Source organism: Microtus pennsylvanicus, chromosome 7 (assembly GCF_037038515.1).
Source record: "Microtus pennsylvanicus isolate mMicPen1 chromosome 7, mMicPen1.hap1, whole genome shotgun sequence".
NCBI lineage: Eukaryota > Metazoa > Chordata > Mammalia > Rodentia > Cricetidae > Microtus > Microtus pennsylvanicus.
The window spans coordinates 74,043,784-74,066,964 of NC_134585.1; the positions used below are offsets into that span (position 1 = coordinate 74,043,784).

General features: G+C 40.4%; 1 protein-coding gene across 2 annotated transcripts in view; it reads right to left on the reverse strand.

Annotated features, from left to right (window-relative positions):
• Nucleotides 1-22,910, reverse strand: part of Ttll7 (tubulin tyrosine ligase like 7) — a 114,935-nt gene extending 92,025 nt beyond the window's left edge. The window contains exon 1 of one of the 2 annotated variants that reach the window (XM_075981114.1): nucleotides 22,595-22,910. The gene's annotated coding sequence lies outside the window, so the exon portion shown is untranslated. The remainder of the gene's footprint in view (nucleotides 1-22,594) is intronic. The other variant, XM_075981115.1, reaches the window with a different exon arrangement.
• Nucleotides 22,911-23,181: the final 271 nt, after the last annotated feature.

A 23,181-nucleotide genomic window follows, 5' to 3' on the forward strand; every position in this document is an offset into this window, starting at 1 on the left:
CCCATGGTATCCAGAGACATTTCCATAAAGCAGGAAAATTCAAAGTCAGTTCAGTCACTATCTGTTGTGTCCTGCAGAATGTCTCACAGACTCTTTCATGAATCAGGAACCCCGAAAGATCATCTCACCTCAGGCAAGTTCAGTAGTCCTCTCTCTGCGGGTTCTCTGTGTCCAGTTTATGCAATAGTCCAGGCAAGAGCAGTTTCTTGCCCAAATGGCTATCAAACTCCATAACGAGCCTCTTCGATGCCCATCTTCCTCTTGAAGTAGATTGGTGCTGCCAGGAGCAGAGTGTCTCATTGTCATGAAAAGTCCTCAGTTATTAAAACATTAAATGTCCTATTCTGTAATCTTTGAAAAATATGAAGAATGTCTATCTAAAATATATCTCTATATATCTAGAAAATCTAACTAACATGACTACAAGCTTTACTATTATCGATGATTATCCATTAACGATCTATATTTCTTAATTATACAGTACATATTTAAATTAACTACACAATCACAATACCTTAATCAAAATCAGAAACACTTATACATATAACAAAATTGACCGTAAATCTCTATCAATAAAGCAAAATCTATACTAATGCAAATTATTCATACCTATATCATATCCCCCTTTAAATGTAAAAGAACATTTATAAACAATATTTTGGGAACATGGGCACAGTTTTTTTTTCTCTCCAAACTGCTTCCTGCTGAATGGGGGTGTCGTTAATTAGGTCTTTCATGGTATAACCTGTGTGCTAGGGTCATCTCAGTTGGCAGTTGAGTGAAGTAACTTTTTGAGGGTGTTCACAGGAACTTTTCGGGAGGTCGTGGTCTATCATACCAAATCGGGATAGAAGAAATCCAAAGGGTCTGGTCCTCTGTGAAAACAAAAGAAGACCCTCTCCAAAGCATCATATCCTTAGACCCAAATTCTGAAATCATACCCTCATGATATCCGTTCTGGTTCCACTGGGCAGCCCATATAATGAAATGTCTCTCTGTACTTAGCTCCTTCACAGTCAAAAATTTTAAAGAAAACACAATGTACATAATCCAGACTCTCTGTGAATTTTCCATTTTTACGTGGCTTATTTTACTCTATCACTTTACTTTATTCTGTCTCTTTAAAGACTTTACTTTTTTCTTTAACATTAACTTTATTTTCTATATTCTTTTTCTTCTCTCTCCCAAGCCTACGTACATTCATCCAACAGTGTGACTCATTTAGTGGTCTGAATCTGTCCTATTGTGAATCTGCAATTTTTTTACTATCCAGGAGCACTTTTGATTTGCGCCTTTAAATCACTAGGCGCTTAAGAATCTAAGCTGTGATATTTCTAGGTTAACTTTTTGCTTTTTGAGCGTATATCTTTGACCTGGAATAATTCTGTAGACCAGGCTGTCTTTGAACTCTCAGAGATCTGCCTGTCTCTGCCTCCCAGGCATTGGGATTAAGGGTGTTTGCTACTACACCTTGAACTCACAGAGATCTGTTCGTCTCTGCCTTCTAGGTACTGGGATTAAAGGCGTGTGCTACCACACCTTGAAGTCACAGAGGTTTACTTTAAGAATTTTAACTTTTAGTCTGCATATATTTTTAACACACTTTAAACCATTCAGAAATTTTCTCTGTCTTTGAATCTCTCTTTACTGTATATCTCTCTTTTTCTGACCACATGAGTCTTTAATTTACCAAGCAATCTCAGTAGGACTAAAGGCATGGCTTTGCCGGCTAGATGTAGCCCATTCCTTAGCTTTCCAGCCTCATGGCTGAGGTACTGGCTGTAGCCGTGTTTACTGCAACAACTCTATGGCATTTCAAGGTCCCTGCCAGCAAGCAAGCTTCAGCAACCTGTGCTTGCAAACCACACGAACCACCTACGTAAAAGAGTCAGAGTTTGCCCTGGCAGGATGGCCCAGAAAGCCAGCATTTTAAATGGCGCAGCTTTTTTCCTGCTATGGCTGAAAACCGAAAAGCATGTGTTCAGCTTTTCATCAACACCATTTAAGTGTTTCGTGGCAGGACCTCTTAATGAGCTGCAGGGTTTTGCAGCTAAAGCTGAGTCAGGAAAGCCTCTCTTAGATTAGAGCGCTTGCTTGCCTCTAGCAAGCAGAGCAGACCCAAGAAATTGCCATAAGAAACATGCTTTACTCTATTCTTTTCCAAGCTTTCTCAGGCTTTTTGTGGATTCAGTTAGCCACACATCTGGGCGTCATTTGTAGTAATAAGGGCAGCGGCGGGGTTGCGTCCCCAACACCCCAGCTGCCTGCCCGGCTAGCTTATGCCCCGAAATAATTACACAGACACTGTATTCTTTTAATCACTGCTTGGCCCTTAGCTCTAGCCCTTACTGGCTAATTCTGATATCCCAATCAACCCATCTCTAATAATCTGTGAGCACCGGTCTTACCGGGAAGATTCTAGCCTAAGTCCATCCTGGGTCGGAGCTGGGGCATGGCATCTCTCTGAAGCGTCTGCTCCAGAGAGGAGAGCTGTGGAGTCTGACCTCACTTCCTCTTCCTCCCAGCATTTTGTTCTGTCTACTCCTCCCACCTATCTTCTAACCAATGAAATGGGCCGAGGCAGTTCCTTTAAGCCAATGACCTTCCTCCATCAGCTGCAAAGTGCTTCTATTCAATTTTATTGTTTCTATTTTCTCCACTTGAGCACAGAAATACCACTTGACAAAATCCAATGTCAGCAGTTCCTTGGTTATATTACTTTGGCAAAGACAGCATGAAGGTGATGGAATTCCTTCGTAAATGAAATATTTATATTCCCAGAAAGGAAGTGAGTGCACTCAAGCAGAGTGCACCACGGTGGCCAGTGCCAAGTTTTCTTAATTTACGTTCTAGATTATACTGACTCAGTGTGATGATACTAAATTTGAAATGATATTTACAAATAGCATACCTCAAAACACAACAGTAAATTATTGTCTCACGTGTCTCATTGATTCATAAATCATCACTTTATGAATAACTGACTTTACTGCTATAAAATTAGAAAAATGAGCATCGCAAATTATTGAAATAAACTGAAAGCAATAGAAGCTGTTGCTCACCTGAAGATAATCTATGGTCTCTAGACCATCAGTAACAAAGTGTCTGAAAAGTCACCCAAAACACTGAAAATCCTCAATTAGGTCATATATGTGTGTGTCTCGGTTAATTAAGTCACATATATGCATGCCTTAGGTTAAGGATCCCAAGTTCAGAAACTAGTCCTAAGAAAATCATCTCAAGTATTGGAGCATGCCGAGCTACTCTTTAAAATAAAAAATGCAGTGCAGACCTAAACAGAGAACTCTCAACAACTCTCAGAGGAATCTAAAATGGCTGAAAAACACTTAAGGAAATGTTCAACATTCTTAGTTATCAGAGAAATGCAAATCAAAAAAAAACTCTGAGATTCCATCTTACATCTGTAAGAATGGCCAAGATCAAAAACACTGATGACAACTTATGCTGGAAAGGTTGTGGGGAAAGGGGAACACTTCTGCATTGCTGGTGGGAATGCAAGCTGGTACAGCCCCCTTTGGATGTCAGTGTGGCGATTTCTCAGAAATTAGGAAACAACCTTCCTCAAGACCCAGTAATACCACTTTTGGGTATATATCCAAAGAATGCTCAATTATGCCACAAGAACATGTGCTCAATCAGATTTGTTTGTCATAGCCAGAACCTGGAAACAACCTAAATGCTCCACAACCGAAGAATGGATAAGAAAAATCTGGTACATTTACACAATGGAGTACTACACAGCAGAAAAAATAACAACATCTTGAATTTTGCAGGAAAATGGGTGGAGCTATAAAGCATTATTTTGAGTGAGGTAACCCAGACCCAGAAAGACAATTATCACATGTACTCACTCATAGGTGGTTTTCAAACATAAAGCAAAGAAAACCAGCCTACAAACCACAATCCCAGAGAACTTAAACAACAATGAGGACACTAAGAGAGACTTACATAGACCTAATCTACTTGGGAAGTAGAAAAAGACAAGATCTCCCGAGTAAATTGGGAGCATGAGGACTTTAGGGACGGGTTGAAGAGGGGAGGAGAGAGGCAGGGAGGGAAGCAGAGAAAAAAATGTAGAGCTCAATAAAAATCAATGAAAAGAAAGAAAAAGAAAATAAAGACAATAGCAGTTTTAAAAAAAAAAATACCAAACTCCAGAGAGCTGACTCAGTAGTTAAGATCACTGACTACTCTTGCAGAGGACCCAGGTTCTATTCCTATGGCAGCTCACAAGCACCTATAACTCTAGTTCTAGGAATTCTGTGCCCTCACTGGCCTCTGTAGGCACTACACACACAGTCCCCCACCCCTCAATATATACATGTGTGTATACATGCACACTAACACTTATGCACATTAAAAATAAATGAATCGATTAAAATTAGAAAATAAAAAAGGAAAGCAGCAAATTGTAAACAATCTAAATGTATTCAATTAATATAGTAAATAATGGGGTATCACATGTTTATTAAATCAGACTATGAAAAGCTTTCACTAGTTTGAGAAGATGTAATTATTTGAGCAAGGCAATGAATAAATGATTCATATGAAATGAAATAATATTTATTTTTCCATGAATAGATGAACAAATTGTAAAGTTTAATATTTACTTTGATTTACTGATTCTGAGTAAATATTCCATTTCTATCCACCTGTGTTACAACATTATGAAAATAATCATGAATCATATGCCAGGGTGAATTTTGATAAACTGTATCAATAAAGATCTGTCTTAATAGGAAACAAGTGTGGCTTCTTCCAGAAGAGCGACTCCTAAGTAGTACAGAAGGATTACAAAGGTGAGTCACAGCATTCTGGGTTCACTTCAGTCCTTGAAATATGTGCTGAACCACCTCTGAGGTTAACACTTCCAGAGCAAATCAAAATGTAAACAAGCTGATCCCAGATTCCAGGTATTCGAGCCAAGCCTGAGATCATCGGGTAAAAATAACTAACGGTGATGTTACAAATGCAAGTTCTATCTGTATGCTGTGCTATCCACACTGCAGTCAGAGCAAAGCAGGCGCACGCTGACATACTGAATTCAGTTAAAATGTTTCTTTCCCCATTACAGATGAAGAGAGAGAAAGCACACTGCTGAAATCAGTGTGGAAGTGGCTTGTTTTTCAGCTTCTGATTGGAGCTTTCTTTGCCAGGTCAGGTCTAAGAAATCACCAGCCAGTAGGTGAAAATGAGAACATCTACAATTTTTACAGAGACTAAGATGCAATCAGGGATAGAGCTCAACAGTATAGATCTTGTTTAATGTGCACAAGGCCCTGAGTTCGATACTTAGTACTCAGAGGAAGAGAAAGGGAGAACAGGAAGGAAGAGGAATAAGATGAGAGAAAGGAGGAGCAGGTATAGGAGGAGGTGATGGTGGAAGATAGAAACATTGAAGACATGGGAGATGAGCTTAGTTCATGCTCTTCAGAAGCAAGGATTCAAACACCAGAAGTATGGGGAAGTTACAGGAAATATGGCTAAGTGGAGCACAGAAGGGAGACAAAGAAGGACAAGCAATACAAAGGGTCAGCTCCGCTGTGAGCAGCTGGAGCTTAGCTCCCTAGGAAACACAGACAATCAGCATAAAGCAGGCGGGTTCAGAGTTAGTGCATCTGACACCAACCACAAGTTGGAGGTTACTGTGGGAGTGATGCAGAATTAACACGCACAGCCTCCTGACCTTGGACAGTAGAGAAAGGGGGTGCATGGTGAAGGTCTGGAATGACAAAGACCTCCTGGCCCCAAAGCCTCCAGGGGTGCCTTAAACACCCTCACGTAGAGAAAGGCACGGCTGCAGTGCACTGAAGCAGGCAGAGTGAGGTGCTAAGACACTGGGGACAATGAGCAAGGCACTGCGGGCATTGGCTCGGCTCTAGCCGTAAATAGAACCCTCATTATGAGATACTAGGAATGAGGTCTTTGAAAAAGATTAGACCTCTATCTTCATATATGAATGAATAGTTCATGCCACTGGTAAATTAATAGACAGATGGTTTATTCAAGAGAGGACCAGGTATAAAAGACACTGCCTACTTCAAAAACACTGATTCCTACACAAAGACTCTCCCAAGATGTTTGCACCTTTTCTTAATTTCTTGATGTCAGCAAGCAATGAGCACTCCTGGTGCTCTACATACCGGCATTTTTATGGTGTCAGTGTTTTAGATTCTGGCCATTGGAGGACTGTGTTTTTACCTCATCTGTGCTGTGATTGGTGAGGCTTAATAATGCAGCTAATGCATCTCCCTTTGCAAGCCAGGGACTGTGTGGATCATCCTTTGTAAAGAGTTTGCTAAAGGCTTAGGCCCATTTTTAATAGAATTCATCTTATTGAATCTCATGAATTCTTTGTTTATTCTGGGATGAAAAGTCTTTATCTAATGGGAAAGGCAGTCATCAGAGACAGGACAACAATGTGGAGACCGCAAGATCATGGATGTCAGGGGAATAGCAAGGACACGGTGTGCGCACACTGGTGCGTAGGCCTCTCATTGGGGACTTCTTCCTTACCTTTCCAAGGGCATTGTGTAGACAGACTTTTGAGGAGAGAGCAGGAGGAAGTCATCTTTACTCTACACTTGATCTTAGCCAAAAGGCCAAGAAGCAATAGTCATCTTACTCTAAAAGGAAGAAATCATGACTATTTTTGAGACAGCACAAAAAGTCAGATTATTAATATTTAACTATAAAAGAAAAGGTGATCTTCAAGGGAAAAATAAAAAAGAATTTTACAATGAACGTTGATAAAGCAGGAGCAGAGGGATACAATTTCAAAATTTTGGTCATGTTCTAGGCAGGAGATTGAAGACGATTGAAAATAAAGGAGACAATGAAGCACATGTCGGACTGGTAAAGGGGTCATAGGTCAAGTCTGTTCCAAACATGTTTTGAAAATCCAGACTTACTGGACACAGTAGCCTCCTTTGTGCATTGTGCCCCAGACGCTCAGACCCTTAAAAGGCAGACTGGAATAGCTACAACTATTTGACTGTGCAAATAAAGCTTGTTGATCCCCGAAATAGGGACACCAGGGACCACTAGGAACTAGAAGGATGTGGAATTAACAGGAGGAGGAGGAGGAGGGAAATCATGTGATTATGCAAAGATTTAAAGAGTGGAGCAGAGGTGTGAAAAGACAGTTCTCTGTGCGGGGAAGCAGCTGCATTTCTTGTAACCATAAAGCTGAGTGGACCTTAAGGCCCAGTAAAGTAAGCCAGGGATGAGTATGTTGCAAACTTATATTCTCTCCTACTGATGATCCTGCTCCTATAGCAATGACTGAATTGTTCTTACCAGACATTTCCATCTAAGTATTCTCCATGCCACTGCAAAATCAGTGTCAAGAACCAGTCCGTGGCCTCAACACTTTCCTCTTCCCCAACACGTAAGAATCCCATCACCAACTCTGAATTCTCCAGGACCAGGGCATCTCAGAACTCATCCTTACTTGTTGCCACCTCTAATCCTAGCTGTCCTCATCTCTCACTAGGACCACTTATAAGTTCTTAACAGAAATATTTCTATCTACTCAATTTTTTTCCAATCTGTTTTCTTCAACAGAATCCAGGACTCCAGAATGTAAATCTAATATTACTCTCCCATCCTCCCTTTCCACACCTTAACTAATTGCTCTCCAGCTGACTTGCATAGCTCTGATGACTTTCCAATGCTCACATGAAAACAACCAAAGTCTAATTAAAAATGATCTTTCGTGGACAGGTGCTATTAAGCTAATGTTTCCTACAAGTCCCATCCTTGCCTGGTTTCAGGTTAGGAACAGCCACTGAATAAATCAGCATGCATTGTTAAGATTGCTATTATGTTGTAAGGGTAAGTATAGGGAACTAGGCACTGTGCCACACACACACACACACACACACACTGGCACTGCTCTGCTTCTGTCTTTCTTGGCACAGGGAAGTGTCTAAACATGCAACTATCCTATTTATTACAGAATCTTCTCTTTCAGCCTCTCCAAACCTGGCACATCAGACAGGCACATACGTACTCTATGGCTCATAGAGGTCAACCACATTATCAGTGTTACATAGAGTAAGTCTGACAAAGGGTGGTTTTCACCTTTGCTTCCCAAGTCATGCCCAGGTGCTGTAATTTGATTGACAGCCCTATTGATGCAGAGATCAATATAAGATGCAGAGATGCAAGAACTTGATGACACCCTTCTAATTCCTACAACAAATACCTCACTCTGAATGCTTCTGGCAAGCCATTTCCAAAGACTCCCCTCCCTGGGGGGACATCCATCAGATCCAGATGCCTGCTTCTCTCTTGTCTTTCCAGTGTGACCCTGAGCCACATTGTCTTTCACTGTGTTCCAATCACTTGTCTCTTCTAACTTACACAGACTTTGCACATCCCATCCTTCCCTCTAGAAGGCAAGCCCTCCTGTCCCTAGCTGTGTTCAGTTAGAACTCACATTCCGATGGCACAATCACAGCCTTTGGTCCCTTTCAAGCCTAATTCTAGCTCTCTCCAGTGGACTATAAACTTACAGATAAGAGGACTGTGTTTGCTTCTGCTCACATATTCCAAACACTGGGAAAGCTCCTGAAGCGTGTTAGGTACCAGATAGGTGTTTGATGAATGCATGGATGGAGGAACACAAGCACTGTGTTGTGTGTTTAAATAGGCTGTGTAATAAAATCCAACCCCTCTGAGTCGTGCACCATTACCATTGCTGTTCTGCAGATAAACATGACAATGTGCACTAGAGGCAGCAAGACCGGCATCTTACCACTTGTAAACAGATAATTTTACTTTACCATTCAGAGCTTTAATCTCTATGTCCTCTACAACAACACCAAAAGCTTATTCAGTAAAGACTTTCCCCTTCAGCTTACAAAGGATGGAGTTGAGAATAATTAAGTATGTCATGTAAACCTATTCTGGGTTTTATAGGACCCAATTCTAACACCATCTCTTAGAGGGGGGTGGGAGAGAAGGGGAGGGAAGGGAAGGGAAGGGAAGGGAAGGGAAGGGAAGGGAAGGGAAGGGAAGGGAAGGGAAGGGAAGGGAAGGGAAGGGAAGGGAAGGGAAGAGAAGAGAAGAGAAGAGAAGAGAAGAGAAGAGAAGAGAAGAGAAGAGAAGAGAAGAGAAGAGAAGAGAAGAGGAGACCTGTTCCTCCTGCTACAGGCTAGACACATTCCTATTACGTTCCAAATTCACAGTCCCTACCATGGCTGACCCCTGCAATGAAGGCTCCCCACCATGTCCAACCCCAGATACCAATAAAGTTGGCTTCAGGACATAACATCTTTAAAAAGAACAACATACATGTGTGCTCCCATGAGCAAGAACACCATGGTTCCTTTTATATTAGTGCTGATCTAAAATGTTCAAACTCTTTAATAAAAAAGCAGTAACAAACAGTAAAAGATTTATATTATATACTGTTTATGTGTAAAAGTTCTTCAAAAGAATGTAGTTAGCTTTCACAGAGAATTGGAAATACTGTAAGGGAAAAAAGCAAATGGAAGGTTGATGGAAGGGACTGTGGATAAATTCTAGTCGATTTTATCAGTCACACAAGAATGTATGATTTCATTAGCATCTATGAGATGTTTTATTATCAATCTTAAGTCACTGAGCCTCTGGCAACAATGTTCAGAAATCTATCTGTAGTACAAGCTCCATTCCAACTTTTAAATATAAGAGACTCACATGGTTCCATATTGTCAAGGGGATAATTTGAAAATTAGAAGGGGTGCATAAGACTACAGATAATCACACTGACAATACACGTCAGTCTCTCCGAGATGTAGCTCTGACTGCTTCTCACAAATTCTAAAATTCAATTTGCATGGATTATTTCTGGCTTGGGTTTATCACTTTGGTGAGCTCTGAAAACAAATGGCCCTTTACTGAAAGGTTAGACTCAGAAAGCGGTCCCCGTTCTCTATGAACAGAGAGAATACATTTCTACTATTGAGTAAACTTAACTACATCCTAACAAAGGCTAAAAATGTAAAGGACTGGGCATTTCTCTAGACGTACAGTTCTTCAGTCATGGTCCCATAGTGTCAGGGGAAATAATCTAACTCTAGAGACACCAACGTGAAACCATAGAGCAGATGCTCATACTGATATTACAACAATTTCCATCATTTCAATTATGGCCCCAATACCTCTCCCAAATACTATGTACACATACCATATGCTCCACCACATAATATCAGTATACTCTTGCTAATATCAGGATCTTACATATTTGAAGACTTTACCTACATCAAACTGGTACAGTACCCACTCTATGAGGCAGTATTTAAGGTTCACATTCTAATCTAAACTATTTAAGTCTTATGTATAGTCTATAAACATTTGCATATGCCAATTGCATCATTTAAGTAATGCTACTGATATCTTAGCTCCTAATTGTTCAAGCCAGCACTTTCCACGTCACTAAGCAATGTTTTCTTTTTATGGCAGCCAAATACTAATCCGTTATTTGACAGAATGACAAACGCAAACCAAATACATCCTCTTCACCTTAGTTGCTAAAAAAAATAATGCACACTTAGGACACAGGACTCAGATGATTCAAGCTGGACCTGACCTGGAAGCCTCTTTCCTGAGGTCTAGTTTCCATGGTTCCAAAAATACTATGCAAGCTGCCAAGGGAGGGAGGCAATTAAACAGTTCTCCACAGCTGTCACAAGTATGAATCACAGCAATAACCAGCACGGCAAGATAGCCATCCATACAGGTGCAATAAGCGGCACTCGCATCTTGGTGACAATGAACAGCTGTCTAACTGGGCTTAAGGACCACTCAGCAGGAGGAAAGTCAGGACTGATACTGGAAACCATCTCTCTTGTCCCAGAAAGACAAACTCAGAAACCAGTTTTACTGAATTGTTTACATCAGCCTACTCTACCAATTTCAATACAAATAGATTTTCCAACTCATCTCTTCCTACTTGATTTTAATTCAGCAGACATTTGCTGAGCAAGCAACAAGATACCTTAAATTGTGGCTTCTTTCTATCTTATAAATTATAACGGAGAAATTACTAAACGACAATCACATCGAAGCCATTGAGCCTCTCTTTCTCTTGACGTTTTAGCTCCACCAGAAAATTTTTCCTTATGTGTATTAATCTCTATAAAGCCATTTGGTCATGTTTTTCCCAATTATCAAAGTTACTATAATGCTGGGACTTTTGATAATTCAAAATGAGATTTGCTTTGACAATACATATTATAGATGCAAATATATGCTAATTCACATGACTTTAATACCTTATATTCCTGATAATCAGAAACTACTTTATAGCACAGTGATCTGAATATTAACAGAGTTAAATAAATATTATTGACTGCATGTGTATTCTAAACTAGAGAATATACAAACTTTAAAAACTAGAATTAAAATATATTATTAGTGTAAAAGAGGAATTTAAAACTATGAGGATGAAGATGAGACTTAAATTTGGAAAAACCAAAGAACATAGACATTGCCCTGCAATAATCTATTTTAAGAATCCTAAGCATTCCACCAGGCTTTCTGGGGAGGAGGGGGAGCTTCTGGAGGATAAACTGCAGAAGTTCTAGCAACAACTTCACCACACAGACTTCAAATGTGGGGTAAAATTACACACCACTGCTTCGTTTCAGTTTTCGACCCGAATCTAAGGCTTTCTGACCTTCTTTGTACAGCATCACTTCGTACACGGGCTTGGCTACTAGTGTCAGAGAGCAGCCGTCGCCAGAACAATGGCGGACAGTGCTGCTGATTCATCTCAGGAGGAGTAGCCTTCAGCATCCTCAGTTCTGACAAAGCCCAAAGAAGGTAAAGACCTGGTCATCAGCCAACCACCTCTTGGCACACAGACAGTGAACTGGGAAAGGAAGAAATTCGCAGCTTGCTACCACTAGAACTTCAGCTCAGATTTGGCTCCTTGGGGCCAGAAAGGGAGGTGAAAGTGAGTGAATTGTGGCTGGAAACAAATAAACAAGCAAACAAACAGACACACAAAGCAATGCTGTGGCTCCAGGAGAGATTATCTGCATTTTGTTTATTTTTCTGAGCACAGCAATGTTTCCCTATGCATTCACAGTAGCCCTATGACAGTCCCATCTGTGTATGGAGAGTATGCTTAAGTACTACCCCCTACAACAGCCCCGCCCCCATACCAGTGTTTTCTATTCTAGCCTCCTTTTAGTCTATGAGGTCTGAGCTCCTCCATAACACCTACCTCAGCTACGAAGGATATAACCAATCACCACAGAGGCAGATTAGTCATGTTTTATCTGCATGGAATCTTGGGCAGATGCTTAATAGACAAACACATCAGAAAAGGAGATTCTAATAAGTTACTAATGAAGTCACCAAGAGAAGCCAAGAAAAGAGGCCCTTCTTTCTCATCTTCCAATGACAGCTACCTGGCTCCTCACAGACAGACAAGAAACTGCAAATGGAGGACAAACTCTACTGAGAGGGTCCCTCCTTAGAATGCAATCAAAAAATGCAAATAAGAAGGGTAGATTATAATCATTTCATGAAAAAGAAAGGATTATCCTTTCCAACCACCCTCTAGAATGGCATACTGTAGATTCCAAATATAATAAGAATGTACTTTGTCAAAACAGTCATCTACCTACCAATATGACACCACCCCAGTAAGAATGATTAATACAGAAGACTAAGGACAACAAGGGCTGGTGAGCTCGTAAAAAACATAGCAACTCTTGACTCAGCTGGTCCGAATGTGTATTAGCAGAGCTATTGCAGAAAATGGTACGGATGCTCACCAAAAGTTAAAATTGAACTATCAGATACTCAAGCAATCCTGCTACCAGGTACATGGCAAAGGAAATTAAATCCACATGCCAAAAGGGTCGTCCTTGCTCTCACATTTACTGCAGCAGTATTCATAATAGTTAACTCATGAAAACAGTATCAATCAGCAGATACACAGATGAAGAAAATGCAGAATATATGGGTAATGTGCTAGTATTGAACAATAAGATGTAAGGAAATCCTGTCATCACTGAAAAGATGGATGGAACTGAAGAGCACCATGTTGTTGACAGAGGTTTCTGTCCCACCCAGTCCCATAGTCATTCAGTCCCAAATAAACACACAAACTGATTGGCCTATTAGCTCAGGCTTTTTATTAACTCTTATAACTTATATTAGCCCATAATTCATGTCTGTGTTAGCCATGTGGATTGGTACCTCTTTCAGCAAGGCAGTCTTGCTTCCTCTGTGTCTGGATGACAACTGCAGACTGACCTTTCCTCTTCCCAGAATTCTCCTGTTCTTGTTGCTCCATGCTACTTTCTGCCTGGCTATTGGCCAATCAGCATTTAATTAAAAATAATACAAGTGACAGGATAAAAGACCATTGTCCCACAGCACTATGTTAAGTGAAATAAGTCAGGAACAAAGGTGAGTAGTGCATGAATACCGTCATTCACATATGGAATATAACAAAATTGATCCCATACAAGTTGCAAGTAGAATAATGGTCATCCGAGACTGGAAGTTTTGGGAGGAGGAAAAGAAAGGGAAAGGACACTCGGAGAACACTGGCATTTATTGCACTTACTTCAAATTCAAAAACTCTAATCAACCGGGCGGTGGTGGTGCATGCCTTTAATCCCAGCACTCGGGAGGCAGAGGCAGGCAGATCTCTGTGAGTTCGAGACCAGCCTGGTCTACAAGAGCTAGTTCCAGGACAGGCTCCAAAACCACAGAGAAACCCTGTCTTGAAAAACCAAAAAAAAAAAAAAAAAAAGATCAAAATGAAGATTTTGATCATTTGATATGAAATACTTTTGGCTGTTATCAGACTGGCTGTTTACAATTTCAGAATGGTCATGGGAGACAGGACATGAACTTGACTCTGACTCATTCACAAGTTCAGCATAATTACTAGTGACTCGGGTCTTGTAACAATAACCTTTCAAGAGGCTAGTATGGACAGGGGGGATCTGGTCTATCCGTTGGGAGTCCTTGCATAGAGCAGAGAGTGACAAGACACCAACTCCAGTGTTGGTCAACAAATAAGCAGGTAGGTAAATGTAATATATAGAGAGAATGGAGATCTAGTGTGGAATACTATCAGCTTTGAAAGAGGAGAAAACTGTGTCACCTATGGCAAGATGGGTGAATCTGAAGGGGAATGTGTCAATAAAGTACCAGTCACCGAAAAAAAAAAAAACACTATGTGACCATATGTGTGTAGGTAATATATGTATATATTCATATATATGAAAGCTCATAAAGCTGCTCTCAGAGAGTAGAGCCGAGCAATCACAAGCTGATAAGGCTTTAGAATACACAATCTGATAAAACCTGGTTGGCTTTAGAATACTCTACTCAAAACCAGGAGGGTACACATTATTCCAAGGACCCATCAAGCTTTGATCACGTACAATATTTTCATTCATAAAACACAGGAAGACTTATAAACCAAGGGAAACTTTTAGGCAAATTTAAAATAATTTAAACCACAAAGTAGATTCCCAGACTAAGTAGAACTAAGCTAGGAATCTTTCTACTTCTATGAGAATAACCTTTCAACGGGGCTAGTTTGAAGAAGGGGGATCTGGTCTACCCTTTAGATATAAGAGCAACAACAGCAAAATCTCCAAGTCCTGAGAAATCAAGCAGTGTCTTCTCTCAGCCAGGTGTCACAGCCTGTGCCTGTAGTCTAGACACTCAGGAAGTTAAGCTGGGATGATAGAAAACCTGAGCCTGTGAATTCAAGACCAACCTGAGCCAAATAGTGAAGACTCAATAAAAATTAATTTAAGAAAAAAAAAGAGCTAGAAAGCTGAATCAGAGGTTAAAAGGAATTACACCTCTTTCAAAGGATCCCAGTCCTCAACACCATGTCCGGAATCTAACAATTGCTGTAATTCCAGCTCTAAAAATGCCCTCTTCTGGCCCCCAAAGACACATGCTCACACATTCTCTCTCTTCTCTCTCTCTCTCTCTCTCTCTCTCTCTCTCTCTCTCTCTCTCTTTCTCTCTCTCTCTCTTTCTCTCTCTCTCTCACACACACACACAAACACACACACACACACACACAAATAATGAGATAAAATCTTGAAAAACACACACAGAAAAAAACTAAAAAAGTTTCTCAATAGCCCATGGCTGAAAATGGAAGTCCCAAAGAAAATCCTTTTTTGAACGCTGCTATAGAACAGAATGCCAATGAGAACATGACATCCTACTCTGTAAGGTAAAGGCAAAGCTGGGTGGAAAGGAACTGTGTTGAACATAAGTGTCGACATTAGGATGGAGCAGCAGTCGTGAATCCATAGGTATAGAAAATAAAGGCACAGCAAGCTGAAAAAAATAACAGCTCCGAAATGAAAAGCAGGTAATAAAGGAAACGCAAGAGCAAATGTATGCATAAATCATATAGCCTAGAAAAGTTGCCTTAAAAATCGCAAACTACCAAATCTCAATCCATAAGAAAAAGAGATAATGTGAACAATTATTCAACTGCTAAAGAACATTTTTAATTTTAAAATTCCTGAAAAGGAAATTTCAGGTCCCAGATGGTTTTATCGGAATCTCGCCAAACAGTCAAAAACTTAAGGCCACTCTCATACAAACTCCTTCAGAGTATAAAAGAGGAAATGGTTCCCAACTCATGTTCTAGTGCACAGAACCAAAATCAGACAAGAAAACATGTGAATAAAAGCAGTCACAGACTACTGTCCTTCATAAGTCTAGATGCAAATGTCCTTAAAATTTAAGAAATGTTGCATATACCCTTGGATGAACGCAAATAATGTGTATACAAACACTTGCGACTAATAAAGATTTATTCCATGTCTATAAAATTGATTCACTATTCAAAGATCAATTCAATGCGCCATATCAACAATATGGGGAAGGAAAATTATACACTTGTATGAACCAGTAGTTCTTTTTCTTTTGTATTTTAACGATTTTGGACCATGGTTGCCCATTTGTAAATGAAACCATGGAAGATGACAATAAGCAATGGCTACTATATTTTTTCTTCAAGAAAATGTAGTAGAAAGTATTACAATGACTTTAATATTGACACATAATACACAATTAGGTAAGAATAGAAAAATTTACATCTACATCATTAACTAATTTTATTTAGAGACCTGGATCTTTATATTCATTGTCATTGAGTAGACTTTTCGGTAACCATTGAGTCATCTCCCCACCCCATGTGCATCTTCTTAATGCTACTCCCAGTAAAAACTGCTTTTAATGCTTCATGGATCTTACATTCCTATTGTCCTCATTCCTTGCATGTTCTAGAAGCAACACCCGTGAATACATTGTTGAGTACAATATTAAACACATATGCCATATTTAACCAATGAGGAAGACATGTTATACTTAATACTGAGTCAAATATGAAAACAGGTATTGAGACATGCACCCCAAATAAACATTTTAAACAGAAAATGCCTCTTCCCAAAATACAACCCAAAGTATATGTGGTAGTCACCATTCACTGTACCAAAAACGTTTATTTGGCATTAATTTTAGACAAGTCAAAAGCTTTTGGACATATATAGAAGCCGATATTTTTTAAAAAGTTTTTATATTGTTCATGTGTGTGTGTATATACACTGTTACAGGAAGGGCAAGCATGTGCATGGCACGCACAAGAAGATCAGAGGAATGCTTATAATTTCTCTCCTTCTACTTTCACATGGGCTCCAGAGTTCAAATTCAGGTCTCTAGCTTGAGCAGCAAGCACTTTTTCTGCTGAGTCAACTCTCTGACTCAATCTAATGGTTTTTGAAAAGTATGGATGCTTCCCTTACAACTTCCCTGTTAATACTTAATAATGCTTAAGTTCTAGAAACGATATTTATCCTTTGTGAAACAAATGAGTTGAAACGTGCACGTATTAACCACATAGGTATTCAATAAGTTCAAGTTTTCTCAACTTCCCTAAAGGAAGTAAAACCAAAAGATTATCAATAAACCAGTGAAGGTCATTCTCTTAATTCCATATAAAAGTACAAGCAGCAGGTGTCAAAATGTATATCTCATAGGGACAACTATTAGCCAATTACTAATCTCACTCTCGATACTATTGTTCACCTGTTTTTGTGTCTCTTTAGTTCTATTTTTTACATTGTTAAAATGAACAAAGTAATTTCTACCAATGATAGGACTCTAGGTATTATAAATGCTATGTCACTCGAGATAGTTTCTTGGATTATTTCTTAGATGTGACCAAACCTAAAACTAAATGATAATGTTTACAGATGGCTCATGAATATTAAACCAACTGACTAGAGGAAAGGAGTCAGTTTCAATCTTATCCCTTTCCAGGACTATCCCATAACCTTTAGTTAGCAGCAGACTGTATTCTGATTTTCTAGTTATCACTCCAAATGTTGCATGTGGCCATGTATTTTATCTGATGAGTTCTTTGAAAAAGTAGATTTTCAGTTATGACAAAATTACATATTCAGATGATTCTAGAAAATTCAGTGGCTCAAACCCACAGTTGTTTTTCTCACCAATATTCCACATTTAAAATACAGTCAGGCTATGCCATGGAATGACCTACAGTCATGGAATGACCTACAGTCATGGACTGGCTTACAGTCATGGACTGACCTACAGCCATGAACTGACCTACAGTCATGAAATGATTTTGAAGATGCTGCCTGGATTACTGCTTCTTTGCCTTCTAAATCTACAAAAGGCCAACTTACTTTAAAAGATAGCTTCACTGCCCAAGCCCTAACAGAGGAGGAAGAAACTTTTAAGATAAAAATAAACTTTAAAAAGAAACCAAGCTATTTTCATCTTCTCGAATTAGCTGTGGTACCAGTTCACACTTCACAAAGCAGTGGGTGAGAGAGCTAGAAACGCTCAAAAAAAATCCTTTGACAAATAGAATGTTCCATTTCACATGGCTAGGCAGAGTGGCAGAGAGACAAAAATAACATAGGTTTGGAAGCTCAGGTGTCAAAGCAATTTAGAAATAGCGGCCAATACAGACAGTTTGGCATATCAACAATATCATTGATTTCAGGGTGTAGCAAGCCCGAGAAAAGTGAGCTCTTGTCCACTGAATTCTAAAACCTAAAGAAAAAAATCAACCAATCAGGAGCTTTATTGTAAAAGATGTGGAGAAGAAAGGGTGATAATTTATCACTCACCACTCCCCAGAGCCTAAATGAGCCCAGTGCCTTAGCTTTGTCACCAACAGTATACATTAAGGACAGTCATGTGGTTAAATGACAAATGGGGAATAAACTCTAAAGGGGAATAAATAGTTATACTTTTTTTTTTAGTTATACTTTTTAAACTTTCTACTTTTAACTCAAGAGATGCTTTTCGCTAAGCCCACTTTCCATTTGACAAATAAAGCCTAAGAAAAAATGGAAATGGATTTACAAGCTTCCAAGAACTTAAGGAAACTATAATAGGATAATAAGTTCCAAATAAGCATAAGACAAATTCAGCTTAAAATATTCAGGTCCTTCAAAACCCAGCTTCCGTCAGAAATCATTTCTTAGGATCTGAGAAGAGGGACAAGGTTCTTTGTGGTTTACAGTGCAATGCAAAGTTTCCATTGCTTCAAGACTGACTCATTAGAAAGAACTTCAGCTCCTAATTGTGTCCTCGAGTACAGTCATATCCCTTGACTCCCCTTTCACTAGTACCTAGAGACACTTTACAGCCAACCATCTATGTAGAGTCCCAGTCTCATGACCCAAACAAAAAAGATGGACATGAATCGCAGGGGAACCCAATGATTAACTTTGGGGAGTAAGTCAAGTGTCAGGTAAAACACCCTTTCAACGTTACGTCCTGTCTTACTCATAAGAGAGAGGGAATGATATATCTTTTCAACACACAAGGGAAACTGAGGTACAATCTCCTCTACAAGGGAATTTTTTTCCTCTGGTGAGAAAATGAGGTGGGAGGTGACTCAATGAATGTCATGCACCCTCTGGCCGCAACTCCTCTCAAAGGCCAGCTCTGGCAAATGTACACCAGGAAGTAACAGTCGTATTCAAAGACCTTCAAATGTGCCTCCCATACACCCTGTATGTTCTAATGGGGGCTACTGCTAAGTTATAATCAGAGAGAGCTCCAATCTGTGTCCAGCATTACTAAGGTACCAAAGCTGAAGACCTGGGGATCTGACACAGAACAGAATCTGAAGTTTGAAAACACTAAATCGGGATATGGTTTCTGCTAGAAGAAAAGTTGTGGAGGCGAGCATTCCCACAAATGCAGCCCTGAAATGCATTCCCACAAATGCAGCCCTGAAATGCATTCCCACAAATGCAGCCCAGAAGGTCTGTTATCACACGCACTTCTCTGACCAGACTCCCCCTTACTCTCACCAAACCTGTTCTGACTTTAATTCCAACTCTTTTCTTCTCTAGTCCTCAATGCTCACCTTCCTCTCAGTTCTTAGGATCTAGCTAATTGTTCTAATGAAAAGTGAAGTTGCCTGAAACTGTGTGATCTAAGGAGACACAGACATAACTGTGACTTTCTAACAATGTACAAATATTCTATACCGAATATGTAAAGTCCAAAATTGAACACAGAAAATTTAGTAGAGATTCAAAACTTGCTGAAATAGTCTAATAATATGAAGAGTTCATACCCTTTCCCCAGAGATGCTAGCCTACAGGATTAATCCTCAAAATAAAAAAAGCCCATGGATCAAAATGTTCATCACGGTGTTGAGACTGATATCAACAATATACTCACAAGGAGGAATGATTAGGAAGTTCCAGTGTGTCTATCTCATAGAAACTTATGCAGGCATGTAAAATGTTTAGTACTCACTTAAAATTTGGTGAAAACTAGGAGAATAAAAATAAAAATAAGTACATTAATAATATAGTATGATTAAAACTATCGATTAATGCCATCAATGGCTGCCTTTACTTGGTAAGAGTATGATATTTATATCTTTTTGCTTTCCTATTTGTACATAATTGTACAGTGGATAAAATTTTAAAGGGTGGATCTCTTCAGAACAAAAGTATTTTATTTTCATAGAATGTTCTTCCTGCATTTAGTTCATAATTCTTTTAATGTCAAAAAAAAGATTCCATTTTCCTGCAAGGGTATTGAGGCAAAGAAAATGATAAAAATGGGCAAGAAAAACTTTCTCTGATTAAAAATATGTCTACTAGTTCTCTGTGGTGACCACATCAGAAACAGGTCTCATGCCTGAAGTTCAAAGTTCCTCATAGACCAGAGCCTGGCACATCTCAGTTCTCCCTCTTTCTCAGCCTATGGAAATCAGTCCAAGTCTCAGAAAGTCATTTAATCCACTTCTGTGACTGAAGACATCCCTGATTCTCGGACCACCCAGCTTCTAATGATTTCCTCTTCTCTCTGGGTGTTCTTACAGCCCTTAAACTTACACCACCTGCTGGTATTGAGACCATTCTGTTTCATTCTGTTATTTCTGGGTAAATAAATACCTCTCAGCTAGATTTGGAGTTCCTTGAAGTCATAAATTTAGAGGCTTTTCAGTAGTTATTGGTCAGACACATCCAGAGGCAGAGAGGAAATAGAGTTCTACAGCAACAGCCAGGCTGCTATTAGATGCGTGCCCTCAGTGAAAGTATCTAAATGAAACATGATGTTTTAAAATGCTGCCTGTGACATCACTACTGGGGCATACACTTTCCATTTTCTTCTTTAAAAGCAGTGATATTCTATTTCTGCTTATTCATTCATATCAGTTCTGAGGTTCCCCCTGGGATCAAACAGATTGGATTGCAATATGCCTCACCAAGACTCATAATATAAATAACAAATGAAATGACCTTCTAAAAATCAACTTAAGGCCACACACAGGACCTTGCTTCTCCTGCAGTTTTATCTGAACAATAAATATAAGTTTGTATCTCCATGTTGTGCCCTCACTTAGACTGTGGGCTTTAATCTATCAATATCGCAATTAACAAAAAAAGAAAAGAAAAAGAACTCTCCAAAGCAAATGGTCCAGCGCTTCAGAAGTGATGGACTAAATGGCTATGCTCTTTTATGCCATCAAATACTCTGCCAGGATTTAGAAATAAACACCATCTGTACATTAGCAACCCGACACCCGAGACATAACAAGAGTTGCATATCTTAAGAGAAAATTCATAAATCATAAATGAAAGCAAGTCAAATGACCCACCAGAGGAGAAAGACCTAGTGTCCATTACTTTTGCAGGAGAATACAAGGTCAATAGGATTGTTGTCTCTGAAGGGCAGGGCATCAATTAAGAAATCCATTTCCCACAGTTCACATCTCCATCTCACGACAACACACCCATGTTTTTTTAATAAGTGAAGCAGCACTCAAGAGTAAGTGCTTCTTCATATTCTACCATTTACTGGATGATCTTGTACCGTCTCCAGATTTTAGCTCCTTAACCCATAAAAATATCACCTGCTATGCCGAATCCCAAGGTTGTGATAAGGCAAATAGCATGGCCCGAGTCTGGGTTTATCTGTCACCCTACTGTGCACGATTCAGTCTCATACCCCATAAACTAGATAATTGTTCTTTTGAATGTTGCCCAAAGATTAAAAAATGGTTTCTAGATTTCTTACTGTGATGCCAATTGATTCTCCCAATACTTGAGCATATAGCATCTATCACCACCAAAAATCACACTGGGCATCTCTGGTTAGGACCCAGCCTCCCACGAACTGTTGTTTAAATACATCTTCTTACTGGATGCTAAGGAAATAGGTGTTTTCTCTTATGAGCTATCCGATGAGTGCAGGGCTATGTGCAGAAAGTTTACAGGTTGCTGCTGCAAATGTCTGAGATAAATCCTATGAAAATTATTATACGTCACATCTAACAGTGCATACTTGGACCTAATACAGATTGATACAGCAGATGGTCCGTGGATTTTGGAGTGAGGGAGACCTGGATTCAAATTCCTGTTCTGTGACCTTGAGATTGTAATTTAAGATCTCTGTTCCTCACTTTCCACAATTGGCTCTGAGTGGGTATGATGATTTAACTCAATTACACACACACCACACCAAATGCCTAAAAGATGAAGATATTGTTCATAATTCCTATACATATTTTCTTTTTATATGAATCAGTCAAATTCTGCTGAACTCAAGAAAAATTCTGCAGAAAATTTTCACAGTTTGGGGGGACGTTTTGATATCAAACAAAGTGGATGTATGGTGGAATGAGAAGCAGAGGAAAGGAGATGTGTGGAGAAAGACATCATACTGACACACTTTCAAGAACGCGCACAACATTCTCTGCTCAAGGAGGTTGACACTAGGGTGTGGGGACATAATGTCCTGACCAATCAACCCTCTGGGGACAAAAAGCACTGCCCCCTTCACCATGCCAGGGCTGATCTAGAAACTAAGGCTGGACCCCGCAAATGACCAGGTCCGGCCCCCTCCCCCTGCTGCCAGAACCTCTGGTTGCCAATGGTGCTGAATCATGAGCCTGGCAGCAGCCGCCCTCCGCACAGCTTCCACCCGGGCACGTCTCCAGGACAGGGACTGGAAAGAATGGGCGTCCCACCTGGGGTGTGGAGGGGCAGGGGCAAGGGCAGGTACTCACAGCTTTGGCACCTCGCCGGGTGGCTCCTGTGGCCGGTCCCTTGCTGGTCCCCACTCCCCGCCGGCGGCTGGTGGCTCCCTGTCGGCCACACACAGGTGGCCCTGGGATCCCCTCAGCTCGCCCACCGCCGAGGGCAGCCACGGCTCAGAGCTCAGAAGCTCGACCCGACCAAGAGCAGCTGGAGCAGCTGTCGTGCCCAAGGGGTGGCGGCTACCAACGGGCCAGACCATTTGCCTGCTGCGCCCAGGGGTGCACGTCATGCAAGGAGGCTCCGGCACTGGGACTCCACGAGGGTCAGCGATGGGCGGGAAGGACCAAGGAGTAGGCGGAACCTCCGCCCCCTGAGTTTCCGGAGAGCTGGGGGTCGGCCAGACCAGCAGCTTCTCCCACAGGTGTTCAGAAGGATGAACTCGGCTTTTCGGTGCACCCCTCACCCCGCCTTTTCCTTAGTCCCGCTCAGGGAGCTTTCAGAACGCTGCTAACAGAGGACCTAGCAACGCTAGCTCCAGGGTGGCATCCCCTTCTAAGGGGATGTAAAGGACTCTGCCCTGACACCTGTCTGGGGTCACCTCCTTCTTCACCTTGCA